Raw genomic sequence first — 15,890 nt, 5'->3', positions numbered from 1 at the left:
TTCTTGGGCGGCGTAAGCCAGGGAACCTTGTTGGCTAGGCAAATCTTACAAGGAGCCAGGGACAGCTGCAAGATCACCAACAACCACCCAAAACACTTTGGGATACTCCTGCACATCATTGCAATCGTGTTCTCAACAACAAGCTAATGTGATTCAAACAAAAGAAAGACGATGTAATTCCGTCAAGCAAATAGTTCAGTGTTAAATCAGTTGGAAAATCTATACAAATAAAAGGGCTGTTCATCACTACAGTCTGAATTCAAACTGATGAAAATGCCGATATTGAATGCTAGAATCAAATAGAACCTTAAATGGAGAACAGCAAAACTGTCTTAAACATTGGAGTTCGATACGGAGATCTGCGTTTTAAACACAGTGCTTGGCTGGATTATATTTTGCTGTTTCAGGAGAATACCGGCAGAAAGTAACAAAATAATTAGAGGTGGACAGCGGACAGGTGATCCGCTGTAGCGACCCGTAACTAGAAAAAGCCAAAAGAATCTGGACTGCTTTTCATAGAGACGTTCAATTCAGGAATTGAAAATCAGATTCTATACATACAAATAAGCATCAGTAAACATGAAAGGTGGAAGATTGCATTTTAGGACGGGCGTATAAAAACTGCAGATATGACAACGTTCAAGGCCATACAATATTAACCTGTGACGAGCAAACGGAAACAAGTCTTCATCTGATACGATACTGGCAATGTTTTCCATGCATTATCGGCGCATACCGGACTAGCCCACCCTTAGCATTAACAGCCAGATATACAATGAGACTACGTCTTCAATCTCTTAATACTCCTAACAAGTATACCTCACCTGATATCACATGCGTTCGAGTAGCGGCGCGGATATATACTTCGGCAGAGCATACATCACTTCCGTAGCACCAAGGGAACGGGATAGGGTATTGCAGAACAGCGGCCCTCTTTATGGCATTACCGGTTGCACGCCGGAGTGTGAATAGTCCTGGATACGTACTTGCTCGCTTCTTTGCGGAGGAAAGGCGGTAACTGAAGTAGTTTCTGGGATTGGTTATGGTAAGTTAGCAACAGCTCTGGTTCAATACAGTCCGTTTATTCATTTACTTTTCTGTTGACTACTTTATCATTAGGGTTACCACCTGTCCCACTTTGCGAGGGACAGTCCCTCTTTGGGCAGTTGTGTCCTGACAAAAAGTTGTAAAAATGGCAAATGTCCTGAGATTTTAGAACAAAATTATTTCCTATATTTTATGTAATAGTTGCATAAAACAGTTATTCTGTACCTAAAATACCTAAATGTTATAAGAAACAGAATAAACAATTAAAATGCTACAAGAATAAGCTTTTATTTAGGCAAAAAAAGTTAAGTTCTAACCTTTGTACTGACCGTGGGTATGTGTCGGCCTGTAAAATCTGATGTTTGTACCAAAAATGTCCCACTTTGGCCATTTGAAAAGGTGGCAACCCTATTTATCATGCCTCTCAATCTCTTAACACAAGAAATCTGGACAAAGCATAAAATAATTGGGGCGGCTTAAAATTGGGATAGATGTTAAACATTGCTCTTATAGAATAATAGTATTTTGTGTTATTGTGCATTTTAGGATACAAGTTTAACACTCACATGCATGTCACTATTTAGTGACTTCAGTCCTCAGTAAATTGTCAGAAAAGCGTAAATGTAAGAGGGACAGACCAAAATATGAGGCAAAAATCTGTACACTCTGCGATAATCAGGGGAGTTGAGAGGTGTGATTTATAGTGTCAGGAAGAAGGCAGAGCCTCAACAGTAAATATTGGGCGCAAGGCAAAGGAAATAATTCTAAATGGGCGTCAGCCCATCGCAGTTTGTACGTACTCATTGCCCCAGGGTTGTCACCTTTCACTCACGAGCAGGAGCGGCCTTAGGTCAACTGGCACCCTAGGCAAAAGGGCTCCATGGCTGCTAGAGTAGTGCCCTAGGCGTCCGCCAAGTTGGCCTATGTCTAAGGCCGGCTCACGAGTCTACTATCTAGGAAACACTAATGTCTTCTCAGTTGATCATCACATAAGGGCACTAGTCTGGAAGTCCGTCTGTGTAGCACAGCTGATCAACTAGGGGTTGTCTTCCAGATACAGAGAGATCATTGTCCCATTATATTTAGCGTCAGTGAGACCAATTATTGAACACTGTTCCTTTGGGATGTACCTCAGTAGACATCAAACAACCAGAAAGACCGCTAGCGTAAAAACCCTAAGCTACCAGAAAAGTCTGGAAATAGTGTCTTTATTCAGTCATTTACAAACTCCTGAGGAGAAATCTGTCTTTTCTTCTCAGCCATTAGAGAACTAATGGTCCAGGATCTTTTGTATTTCCATAAATATCAGAACAAAGGATATACAAGTTTGATTGTAACTTATGCTATGGATGCAAGAGTAATTTATAAAACAGTTATGAAAAATTGGCCTTTGATTTTGCAGGATGAGTCCACACGTAAGGTGTTGGCTGACCTCCCTAGGGTAGTTTATAGGAGAGGCTTTAACATAAAATACATATTGGAAAGGAAGCCCAAGATCTTTAGTAGCAAATCAGGCATGTATAAATGTTCCATGTGCCGATACTGCGGCTATATAAAAACAGGGTCCAGGTTTCAATTCAATTGTAATAGTACACAGGTAGTGTATCTAGCCCAGTGTGTCTGCTGTCCTGCCTTTATGTGGACAAGACAGATAGAAGACTACAAGATTGTATATATGAACACCTATATGCTATTAGGAAAGGCAAAATGGAGAATGCCTTGGCTAAACATGCCATGGAAAATCTGGGCTACAGTTTTACATTCAGTGTTATTGACCAAGTCCGTTCCAACCCGAGGGGAGGGTATACACCCTTACATCTAGAAAGTAGAGAATTGTGGTGGCAACTCAAGCTGAATGCATGCCATGTGCCTGGTCTCAATGGTTCTTTGAACCTGGCCTGTTTACTGAAGTTAAAAAGGCTCAGTATTGTGGTCCAAGTTAACCTAGTTCATTCATTCCATCAGTAGTAGTATTTCATGTTTTTAGTATACATAAGGCTCATGTTTTTAGTATACATAAGGCTCGATTGACAGTAATCGTGAGTGCTTTTTCATTTAATTTTAGTTTCCCAATTCGACAGTGGGTGCATTTTATTGTTATTTAGAACTTATTTGTTTATTTTTACAGGCTGCTCAGATTTTATATGTGTGCATGTATACATTGTCCTTTAGCAACTTGCTTTTCTGTGAGATGTTATCAATGTTTGGTCTTTCATTGTTTATTTAAATGTTCTCAGTCATTTATTGTATTCCAGTATTTTCTCTTGTGCTGGGGCTTAAAATCTGTATGAGTTTTAAACATGTGACGTGTTATTCTTAATTAGCGAGTTGTTTAAAATGTCTTGATGAGGGTAAGGCACTGTTTGCTTGTTTGTTCTTTCTCAGGAAGTCGGACTGTGAGTCGACGAAAGGCGTATGTTTTTAATGGCTTAAAATAAACCTGTCTTTACATTTCCACTGAGTTGGACTTTATATCCGGAGTGGAATTGAGTTTTGGACTTCGGAGTGTTTGTTGGTTCTGTACAGCGTTTTTCAGTTTTCCCTGGTTTGTTTGGTGCATCTGTTATGGAAAACGCTCCTGAGTCTCAGACTGCTTCCATCGCTCAAAGTGAAGCCAGAAATTTAACACAATTGATCGAGGTACTGACCAAAAAAGTGAATGTTTATCAAACAGGTTGGACAGTGCTTTGGGATCACAGCCTAGCCGAGGCCTGGATTCAGAGACTTCTCCAGCAGGTGTCTGTGGCTCAGTGCTCCCAGGGGTCAGCCCTATCACCATTTCTAAATCTTCATCAGTCCATTTTCTTCCAGGAGATGAGGGTGTAAAGTATGGATCAGATTCAGCTCCCTCAGAGAACCAGGATCCAGGTTCTAGCATTTTTCTACAGAACCGGAGTCAGGGGAAGTCCGGTGGTACCAACCCCTGTGTCAATACCTGCCTTGGTCTTCTCAGTCAAGGTACTAGTTCTCTAAATTCCTGGTTAAATCGAGCATTTGAATTTGCTAACTCAGCAGTGTCTACTAAACCAGATTACAATAAGAGTACACTTTTGGATTTGCCGTCCAAACTAAACATATTTGACCAAAACCACTTGAAACGGAGAAAACTCCAAATGGAGGTGGCATATTTTGGGGAATGTAAGCGAGTTAATATAATCCCTAAAGGCCTTAGATCCTGGCAGTATCTGACTGGACTCCAGGATGGGTCTGTATTTCATAGGGATTTAATAAAATTATTCGACCGACATGGGGTTGAACTTATGGATTTGATCAACCATCATTACCAACAGGCTATTGACATTCTCCTTCTTGACATTTCCAGGCTTGACAATGTAATCAAGAATGATTTAAATTTTCATAGATACAAGTTCGATTATGATCATACTTTTTATGGTATAGATCAGCATATTTCTAAATTAACTTCTACCAAGATCAAGAAGTTGAACAGAGACACTGAAGTGTACAAATGTGGTACAGCATACCCCAACCCCCCCTCCGTCTCAAGGCAATTTGTTGGCCCACGTGCCATGGAGGAGTGAAAACTCAGTCCTTTGATTCATGTCCTGTTCCACTTGACCATTCTGATACAAGAACTGTACAGAACTCTCCTAGAATGGGTGATTCTACCAGCAGCAGCGACCAGCGAGTAGCCCCTAACCTTTCTGTCTCCCCTGGTGGGGCAGAGGGGGGTCACCCTTTTCAAGCCTTGGTCCTCCGAACTTGGTCTGAAAGGGGAGAGGAGGCCAATCTCTGGTCCAGAAACAAGAAGATTTGAATGTGCCAGCTTCAGAAACTGTACCCTATTTCAGTCTACAAGAAACACTGATGAATACCAACAAGGACTTTAAAATTTATAATTTTTCTGATTACTCTTTTGATGCATTGTTAATAGACTTGTTAGCCAAGGGTGTCTCTTATGTACCCTCCAGGAGAGCAGATGTAGCTTCTTATTATTGATTTAAAACTTTTTGTAAGGAAGCTCAATTTACAGGTATAGGAGAGAAAAAAGATTTCTAGTACATACAGCCCACCTTTACACCCTACATTAAATACATTCGAGCAGATTTGCAAGTTAGACATCAGACATGCTCTGATGGAACGTCCTCCCCCATGGACCACAAGGTTCAACATCAGTAAAGCAGAGAAGACCTTACTAGACATGCTAGCAAGGGCTTCGGTCAGGGTAATGCAACCTGACAAGGGTGGGGGTTTAGTGGGTATGGAGGAATTAGATTACAATAGGAGAATGGAGTATATTCTTTCTGCTGATTGCTATCTTGAGGTATCCAGGAATGAGCTCAATATAGGAAATTCTCGAGTAGTTTCCTGTTTCAGTGATATGTTTCTGAATGGTACAATAGATTCAGATTTGTTCAACTATATATCTCCTCCAGTATTCAAAGTTCCTGTAATTTTTGGCACTCCTAAGATCCATAAAAATGTATTGAACCCCCCCCCCATGCGTCCATTAGTAAGTGCTAGGGGTAGCATTACATATGCTGCTGCCAAGGTAGTAGATTCCATTCTAAAAAAATGTGGCTACCAAACCACAAATCAGCAAAGACTCTTGGTCTTTTTTAGCTAGGGTCAATTCTACATCTTTCCGTGAGGACAGCCATTTTTTAACGGTTGACTTAAATGATTTATATACATCTATTCCACATCCAGTGGCCCTAGAATGGATTCCTTCCTTGATGTCCCTTAAACTAGCCCCTGTTGCAGAAATCCAATTGGTGAATGAACTGTTGGATATTATTTTATCCAACAATTATGTTTCCTTCAACAATAGATTTTATAAGTGGGAGTGCCTATGGGTTCCCCCTGCAGGGCGAGTGTGGCCAATATGGTAATGGCCTACTGGGAGAGGGAATTTGTAATGAACAACAGTTTGGTCACTAATTCTGTATTAATGTACACTCTGTTCCTTGATGATATTTTTATCATCTCTAAAGGGGGAGAGGTTGTTGCTAGATCTCTGGTAAATTTTTCAACTCTTCCACTGAATTTTTACAATTCACTCATAGTATATCTTGGGACAGTACAACTTACTTAGATGTGGACTTAAGGAAGGATTCGATCTCCAGGTGTTATGTAGCTAAAATTCACAAAAAAGCGACTTTTTCTAATAGCTACGTCCACTTCGATAGTTAACATCCATTTAAACAGAAAAGGTCTATTCTCAAAGGCCAACTTGTACGAGCAGCACGGATGATATCGAGAGACCCTGACGTTGAAGAGGTTCAAACTAAGATCTTCAGGTTTTTACGAGCCTTTTTTAAATCGGGGGGGGGGGTATTGATTCATCAATACGTCTTGAGGAAAAGGCATCTTTTATATCTCAAAGTTTGTAACTTGTACTATGGATGCACGAGTAATTTATACAACAATTATGAAAAGTTGGCCTCTGATTTTGCAGGATGAGTCCACACGTAAGGTCGTAAGGTGTTGGCGGACCTCCCTAGGGTAGTTTATAGGAGAGGCTTTAACATAAAACACATATTGGAAAGGAAGCCCAAGATCTTTAGTAGTAGATCAGGCATGTGTATATGTTCCATGTGCCGATACTGCGGATATATAAAAACAGGGTCCAGGTTTCTAATCAATGAGGTAGTCTTCCACTTGGCAGGTAAATTCAATTGTAACAGTACACAGGTAGTGTATCTAGCCCAGTGTGTCTGCTGTCCTGCCTTTTATGTGGGCAAGACAGACAGAAGACTACAAGATCGTATATATGAACACCTATATGCTATTAGGAAAGGCAAAATGGAGAACACTTTGGCTAAACATGCCATGGAAAATCTGGGCCACAGTTTTACATTTAGTGTTATTGACCAAGTCAGTTCCAACCCGAGGGGAGGGTATACACCCTTACATCTAGAAAGTAGAGAATTGTGGTGGCAACTTAAGTTGGACGCATGCCATGTGCCTGGTCTCAATGGTTCTTTGAACCTGGCCTGTTTACTGAAGTTAAAAAGGCTCAATAGGTGATCTGCTGAAACCCCATACTACCCTTAGGGGTTTATATATATATATATATATATATATATATATATATATATATATATATATATATATATATATATATATATATTACATGTCTTGTTATTGAATGTCAGTCTCCATCTTTTTTATTGTACCACTGGAGTTTTATTCGAGCTCAGCATTGTGGTCCATGTTATCCTAGTTCATTCATTCCATCAGTAGTAGTATTTCATGATTTTAGTATACACTTTATACATAAGGCTCGATTTGACAGTAATCGCGAGTGCTTTTTCATTTAATTTTAGTTTCCCAATTCAACAGTGGGCACATTTTATAGTTATTTAGAACTTATTTGTTTATTTTTACAGGCTGCTCAGATTTTATGTGTGCATGTATACATTGTCCTTTAGCAACCTGCTTTTCTGTGAGATGTTATCAATGTTTGGTCTTTCATTGTTTATTTAAATGTACTCAGTCATTTATTGTATTCCAGTATTTTCTCTTGTGCTGGGGCTTTAAATCTGCAGGAGTTTTAAACATATGACGTGTTATTCTTAATTAGTGAGTTTAAAATGTCTTGAGGGTGAGGCACTGTTTGCTTGTCTCTTCTTTCTGAGGAAGTCGGACTGTGAGTCGACGAAAAGCGTATGTTTTTAACGGCTTAAAATAAATCATTTCCATTGAGTTGGACTTTATATCTGGAGTGGAATGAGTTTTGGACTTCGGAGTGCTTGTTGGTTCTGTACAGCATTGCTTGTTGGTTCTGTACAGCATTTTTCCACTTCTGTTATATTGCTAGCCTTTCAGTCTGATACATTGTAGCATACTAACACTTCATCCAAGCTGTAATCCTCCAGCATGACAAATTATTACTTATTTTCTCTATGCTTTACATAACACTAAAGCATTAATGCCTGCAGAGATGTTCCACTAATTGAAAAGAATGCCTTAAACAAGTGGATTATTGTCCAGAAAAAAGTGGTCATTATATTTGCACCAATACTCTTGTCCTCCTCTCTGCAACAAAGGCAGTTACATGTAGTGCTACTGTACAATAGATTTCCTCCACTTCTGTTAATCTAAATCATAATACTTGTGCATGACAAATAGTTATTGTCTGTGCCTTTGTAAACTATCTTTGGAAAGTCAATGCAGAAAGCTCTTGCAAACTGCAGAAATTGTTGACATCTCCGAGAGATTTTTGAGTGGCATAACTTATCAAGTAAATAGTAATTTAAACACAGAGTAAATGTCATGGCTGTTTTCAGCTGGACAACGTCTGCATATTCTGACTAATAACACAAAGCAGAAAATGAAAATAATTGTGTTTAAATGTTACTTCCTACATTTAGCCATGATAGTTGGAATCTCATAAGGTATCACTTTTTTTGTACCATTTGTTTTGTCGATGTCACGTCAATACATGATGCCTTGAGATTTTTCCTTACATTTTCAAATTCCCAAGTAATACTTATAGATTATCAGAAAAATTTGGTTTATCACTGATGATGGGATTTTAACGTTCTTTCTCTTAAAGAAAAGATTTTCTGGCAGATTCAATAAACCCTACACAATCCGCTAAGACCTTGTGAACATTGCAGCACAACACGCACAATGTTGCGCACTGTTTTGTATTCAGTAAATGGCTCTACACAGTGTGTAAAGCTATGCAACTACTGTAAACACTGTGGCATGCCAATTACAGCATAAGCAGCTGAATTGAATGCTAAGCAGCCAATCCAAGATGCAGGAGCTACAATGCAATCCTCTAGACTCGATGCTGGTTTTCCCTGCGAATTTCAAAACCTATTGGAATGCAGCCATGGAAAGGAATCTACACAGAAAGAATGTTAGGGGCTGCTTTTGCTTTAATTCATGTGTATGTGCAAAGGCTAAAATCTATGCTGCTGTTGCTGCTAATAGACCATGGCCAAGAAGAAAGTTTTCAGACCCTGGTTAACTTATCACAGTCTGCATGAGGTGGAAATTGTAGAGCACTCCAGGGTAGATAGAGACACACTACAGGAACTCTGCAACCTTTGTTGTCCTCAACTCAGACCCAGGGTAAACCAAGAGGAACCAATACCAGTGGAAACAAAGGTATGTGTATCACTTTGAAAGATTCCTGTCACTAAAATTCTGAGACCAACAGGGGACATACTGGGGATGTCACAGGCATCAGCATCCAGGATCCTCCGTAAATTCCTGAATGCTATGCTCCAACATGCCAGTGACCACATATATAGATTCATGGGTTGGTACTAGACTTATCACCCCTAGGGTCTACACAAGCCTAGCCATAACAATTCCATGGCTATTTTACTTCCCTGGACCCCTGTCTAGCAGAGCAACTGACGTGATCCCCGGGGTGAATTTCCTATCTCTCATCCAATCGTCAAGGTTCCTTTTAAAGAGGGCCAAAGAGGCACTCTGCTTGACATGTATGGGCAATCTATTCCAGAGGAACATTTAAGGAACAATTTTTTGGTTCACCAAGGAGAGTTTTTTCAACAAACCCAGGGAGTCCCTATGGGTGCAGCCTGTGCACCTACATTTGCCAATTTAGTCCTCGCTAACTGGGAGGAAAAGTTTGTTTTTCAACCTGAATACTTCAAATTTTGCAAGCTGTACAAAAGGTTCCTCGACGACATTATTATTTTTTGGACTAGGGATTATGCTAAATTGGAAGAATTTATTTCATATATATAGGAGAAACGACTAACTTTTTGAGATTTACACACAATACATCCAGTATAAATATTGCCTATTTAGATATAGAAATTATTAAAAATCAGAATTCCCTAGAAACGAGAGTGTATAGGAAGGACACTTATGTCAATTCCTTCCTTCATTTTGACAGTGGACATCCAAACCATTGCAAAAGAAACCTGGTCAAGGGACAATTCGTCAGAGGGTCTAGAATGACGAGTTCTGATGATGAATTTAATAAGGAATGTGACAAACTGGAACGGATGTTCCTTGACAGAGGTTACCCTAAGGATTTCATCTTGGAATATAGAACGGAGGTTGTTAAGGCCAGAACAGGTAGATTTAGACCTATATTAGGACTTAAAGACGAAATACAAAACCTCCATTATAATGTTCCACAAAAGAAGGAAAACTATCAGCAAGCACTCACTCGAATACAATGCTCTTAATAGGAAGGTAAAAGACTTGTTTCAAATTGAATGGGAAAAGTTTAAAACTTTTACAGACCTGGATGGACGATTTGATTCCAACCCAAGGGTGGTATTTAAGAATTCAACCAACATAAAAAACTTGTTGGAGACAGGGAACCCAAGACATAAAGGTGAAAGAAGTAATGGTGGCAAAACTGGCACATATAAGTGTGGAAAATGCAGACAATGTGAATATATAATTAACCAAGAAAAAATCTACTTGGATAGTAGAAATATTTGGTTATATAGTAAAGGATATTTTAACTGCGAGTCTAAGGGATTGGTATACCTTGCAATTTGTATGGAGTGTTCTTCCTACTATGTGGGTAAGACGGAACGTTCTTTAAAAAAGAGGGTTTATGAACATACCTACGAAATCAAAAAATGTAAGGAAACCAATGCCCTTTTTAAACATTCACTTGTCTGCAAGGAACACAAATATAGATTTTTTTGTGCTAGATCAAGTCAAAATTGACATCAGAGGAGGTCCCTGGGAGGAAAACAAAGAATTATGGTGGCAATTGGCTTTGGAAGCCAATAGACCCCCAGGTCTGAATGAAAACATTTCTATCTTGCCACTTTTAAGGTTAAAAGCTACTAAAATATAATTACACAAACCATTATAAATAAGGCCAGTAGATGGCACCATTTTATTGTAAATAGAAGATAATAAGGGGCTCTAAGGATTACGTTCCTAACAAGGATTCACCAAAACAAATATACAAAAATTCATGAATGAGACTATCTTATAAACTAATAAATTAACTTTTTATTTTAGTAAATATTTATAAAGATAGAGGATTTTAACTTTTTATGAATGAATGGATGTATTAACTTGTATGAGACATACAACACTGAATCCCATTTGTTTTTTTCTGTTTAATTGGAAGCATAACTTGATTGGGCAAGAATGGCACAGATTTGTATAAAATGCTTGTTTTTTAAAATATGGTGTTTTTTATCTGACTAAGTCATTTGGACGAAAACGCATATTGAATAAAGCGTTCATCACTTTGGAATCTTAAAGTGGACTTGGTGCATTATTTTTCTCCCACTGCTTCTATTTTTGGTGTTCCTTTTAAAGAGGGCCAAAGAGGCACTCTGCTTGACATGCATGGGCAGTGTATTCCAGAGTCTGGGGAGTCTCTGGGGCAGGAACCTATCCCTCTAGCATGTTTTGTTCATTGTGATGACAAGGTTTGGATCCCCGGAGTGTCTCTCTCTGAGGGATTGGGATTTCCTTAAGTGTAGCATGTCCAATAGCTGTGGGTTTGACATGGCCTTGTTATGTTAAGCAGAGATCGCCTCCGAGTAGACGATATAGCTGGAGTTTTGTTAGACAGTCAGTATAGGGCATCTGCTTTAGGCCTGTGATTCTTTTAGTGAGGTATTTCTGCGGCCTTTCCAGTTGTTGCCAATGTCTTGAGAGGTACATACCAAACAGGGCATTGTATTCTATAATGGGTCTAATGAGGGATGAGTACATTGGGACATTGACCTCCTTTTTTCTGGATGAAAAGCCCTTCGTGATGAGGTGCGCCACATAGAAGGATTTCCTGACTGTTGTGGCGATGTGGTTATCGAAAGTGAGACCAGTGTCCACCTGTGTCCCTAAGTCTCTTATCACACTTTCGGTGTTTAGTGTACTGCCATCTATGTGGTAACTCACAGGTAGATGTTTTTTCCCCAAAGGGGATAACTATACATTTCTTGGCATTGAGTTTGAGCCCATGGCTGTGGCACCAAGCATCTGTTTCTGTAAGGCCCTTTTGTAGAATATCCACATAATTTGGGGATTCAATAATGGTTCCCAGTTTGCAGTCCTCTACAAACTTTGTTAGCCAGAGTCCCTTAGTGTTGGTCTGTACTTCAGAGAAGTGCATGTCAAACAAGATCAGTCCCAGGAATGAACCCTGAGGTACTCCACTTATTTGAAGTCTGCTACTTTTACAGTGTGCGTTCTGTCAGTAAGTCAGTTGGCAACCCATCGACTGAGGTAGGGATTAATGCCCAGCTTAGTAAGTTTATCTATGATTCCCGAGTGGGGGATGGTGGCGAAGGCCTTGGCAAGGTCAAGATAGGCTGTGTGGACCGCCTTACCCTCGTCCACAGCCCTGGATACTGATTCGAAGAAGTCAATCAGGTTCAGGAGACAAGATCAGCTATTCAAGAACCCAAACTGGGTGGGGTCCAGTGTTTGAAGGTTGCCAATGTCTTTGTTTATAAGTTCCATGATGATGTGTTCCATGGCCTTGCAGATGGGGCAGTAGTTCCCAGGATCCAAGGTGGATCCCCCCCTTGTGGAGTGGGATAACTGTAGCTGTGTGCCACTCAGTGGGCACCAAGCCTGATGTGAAGTTGTGATTAAATATGACACTTGGGTGAGGTGCCAGTTCATTTTGTAGTTCATAGCCCTGGATGTCGTCTGGTCCCATGGTTGCTGTATTCTTAGCTTTGGAGAATGCGTTTTTTACCTGTATGGCCGTTATTACTGGAATTTGGCAATCTTTCTGTATTGAGATGGGCCCTTTAGGGGGTGAGAGGGGGCTGAAGTTGGCACTGAATCCATCTGCCAGGATATTGGCAATATTCTTGGGATCAGTACATTTAATGCCATTCTGTTGTAGCTCAGAGCAGATCTGAGCATTGCCATTTAGATTCTTGACATAGTTATAGAATACCTTGTGGTTGTCTCTGGAATCTTTGGCAATTTTATTTTCATAACTAGCTTTGGAGGATTTTATGAGGGATCTCCGCTTCTTACTAAGGCTGGTAAGGGAGTTTTTTTGCATCCTGGGATTTTCCTCTTTTCTGCAACAATTTCTTCCTTTTGTTGTAAAGTTTGTTTATGGCAGGGGACCACAGATTGACTTCCTTTTTTTGGAGGAGAGCGTCTTGGTTCTATTTGGGATGGCACAATTCATGCACAAGTGGATGTGCTCGTACAGTGCCTTAGTGTAGGATTCAGCAGTCAAACTTTCAGTTCCCATCTGGATAGGTGTCACAAAGTTTGTCACTTCTGACTTGAGTAGCATGGCTTTGGAGAAGATTTTACGGAGGTTTCCTTACTTAGCTTATGGTCAGACCTGACCGAGGGGGTGACCATAGGTGTGGAGCATCAATTTCCCATGTTGGTAATGACCAGGTCTAGGATATTGGAGCCCCTGGTGGGAGTATGGATTTAGTTGATCCAGGGCATTGGAATTTATGAATTCCAAGAACCGTTGGGCAAAGGTGTTGGTACATGAGTAGTTTTCCCAGTTAATGGCAGGGTAGTTGAAATCACCCAGTATGAGGGTGTTTGGTTGTATTTTAATATTTTCCAGTATGTTTGTTTATTTATTTATTTATTTTAATTTTACATTTGTTGAACGGGCTAGTCTAATTGGATATATGTCCATTTTCAGTAGAGGCCCGGGGAGAAAAGCTCCACTATAGCATTATACAAATTGACACAAATCTGAAAGTAAATGACATAAAATGAGTAATATTTAAAAACTAGTTAAATATAGATACCACTTTAAGTAGATAACCTAAGAGGAAACGGAATTACTTGAATATGTAAGTACATATAGGTTACATATGAGAAACTTAGACAAAATTAGAAAGAAAAATATATATATATATATATATATATATATATATATATATATATATATATATATATATATATATATACACATGTATAAGTTGATCATATTAGAACAACATAAATGTAATTTTTTTTTTTTTTTTTGCTTCGGAGAATGAATGTTATGGTCATGTGAAGGTGGTGGTGGTGGTTAAGAGGAGGAAATATCAGTCAGGATTACTGGATCACAGAGCATAGCCATTGTGAAGTAAGGAAAGTTCTTAGTTGCTTCTTAAAAAGAGGTGTGGATGTTAGTTTATTAGGAAGCTTGTTCCAAAAGTTTCCAATGGTATTGGCAAATAGACAGTTTCCAGATTTGTTATTAGGTTTAAGGGTGGCTGCTAGTACCTTATTAGCTGAGCATAGGGTTGTCAGATTTTTGTATGGGTTAATAAGGCTAGAGAGTATGGGAGTATTTGTAGGATGATACAGGATCTTCTGGGTTCTAGTTAGTTGTTGAAGTTGGTTTTGCAGTTCCAACCATCCTAACTTTTTCAGATTTTGGCAATGGTGGGTCCGGAATGGGGAACCAGTAGCAAATCTGGCAATGTTGTTATAAGCGGTGGCCAGCTTATTTAGATTATTTTTGGATAGGTTAGTGCAAATTGGTGATGCATAGAGAAGGGTTGAAATTAGGTGTGTTTGGGGCGATAGTAGTCCTGGCAGAAGGTCTAAGGAAGGGCTTTAGCCTATAAATGTAACCAAGTTTTCTATTGACTGATTTAATGGTTAAGTTTATGTGAGAGTCAAAACTAAGATTATGATTGATTGTTACGCCTAAACGTTTAGTTGTTGTTTCAGGTATTATTATAGTGCCATTATTTGAAACTACTGAGAAATTGATGGGGGGGACTTTAGGGTGGTGGTGAATAATAGAAGTTTTGTTTTTTAGGGTTTAGGAGGAGATGGCGTTTGAAGAACCAATTTTCAACTATAGTAAATGCTGTTTGGGTGATAGACTGCAGTTCAGCACGAGATTCTGCAGCATAGATTAATGTAGAGTCTTCGGCATATTGTATGCAGGTGGTTTGAGGAAGGGATGTTTTCAGATCATTAATGAAAATGGAAAAAAGGAGGGGTCCCAGAATAGAGCCCTGTGGAACTCCTAGGGAGATAGGGAGCTGGGTCGATAGGTTATTGCCCCAGAGGACTGCTTGTTGTCTGTTTTCTAGATAGGACTTAAACCATTTGATTGTCTGAGCGTCGTCTACTGAAAGTGTATCTAACATTAGGTGATGATTCACCATATCAAAGGCTTTGGAGAGGTCTAAAAAGAGAGCTGAAGAGAGCAAGTTGTTATTACGATTTTTATTAATACAGTCTGAAAAGGATAGGAGCTCGGTTGTGGTACTATGAAATGGCCTGAAGCCATGCTGGCAGTCCGCTAATAGATTATTTTGAAGGAGATGATAAAGTAGTTGCAGGTGAATGCATCTTTCCATGATTTTTGCTAATTGAGAAAGTCGAGTTATGGGATGGAAGTTAGTGAGTTCAGTTGATTTACCTCCCTTATGTAATGGGATATGTGAGACTTTCCAGAGAGATGGAATAGAACCTTCTGTAATGGTTCTATTTATTAATATGGAGATAGGGTAAGCAAGTACATCAGCTGCAATTTGCAGAAATTCAGCTGGAAGGAGGTCAGCTGAAGGTGAACATGGTTTTAGTTTATGAAGTAGGGTATGGATGAGAGCTGTTGGAACAGGCTGCAGTTGTAAGGCAGGAGGTATATTGGTTAGAGAGCAGGTGTTAGAGATGCTGGCAGGAGATAAGGTATTTGCTAAGGCTTGGACTGTTTCAGAGAAAAAATTGTTATAAGTATTGGCAATTTGGCTGGGAGAGTTCGGAGTCAAATTAGATGGGCTAGGAGGAGTGACCTGGATGGAGTAGGCTATTTATTTATACCTGTCCAGAATTTTTGTGGGTTTTGATGTTGGGCTTGCTGGATTGTCAGGTAATAGTTTTTTTTTTTTTTTTTTTTTTTTTTTTTTATCTTGGAGTATTAATTTTTTTGTAGCATTTCTCAGCTGTCTAAAGGTATCATGATCAGT

General features: G+C 39.4%; 2 protein-coding genes across 5 annotated transcripts in view; one reads left to right on the top strand and one right to left on the bottom strand.

Annotated features, from left to right (window-relative positions):
* NIF3L1 (NGG1 interacting factor 3 like 1) overlaps positions 1 to 918 on the bottom strand; it is a 246,368-nt gene extending 245,450 nt beyond the window's left edge. Inside the window, exon 1 of one of the 2 annotated variants that reach the window (XM_044076644.1) lies at positions 825 to 918. The gene's annotated coding sequence lies outside the window, so the exon portion shown is untranslated. The other variant, XM_044076645.1, reaches the window with a different exon arrangement.
* Positions 919 to 925: 7 nt separating this feature from the next.
* Positions 926 to 15,890, top strand: part of PPIL3 (peptidylprolyl isomerase like 3) — a 116,919-nt gene continuing 101,954 nt past the window's right edge. For 2 of the 3 annotated variants that reach the window (XM_044076649.1, XM_044076647.1), the window contains exon 1: positions 938 to 1,045. The gene's annotated coding sequence lies outside the window, so the exon portion shown is untranslated. Of the gene's footprint in view, positions 1,046 to 15,890 lie in introns of all 3 variants that reach the window. The other variant, XM_044076646.1, reaches the window with a different exon arrangement.

This window comes from Protopterus annectens, chromosome 7.part0 (assembly GCF_019279795.1).
Source record: "Protopterus annectens isolate FY-2018-M chromosome 7.part0, PAN1.0, whole genome shotgun sequence".
In the NCBI taxonomy this organism is placed as follows: Eukaryota; Metazoa; Chordata; order Ceratodontiformes; family Protopteridae; genus Protopterus; species Protopterus annectens.
Note: the sequence above shows the minus strand (reverse complement) of the source record. Positions and strands in the feature narration are given on the sequence as shown.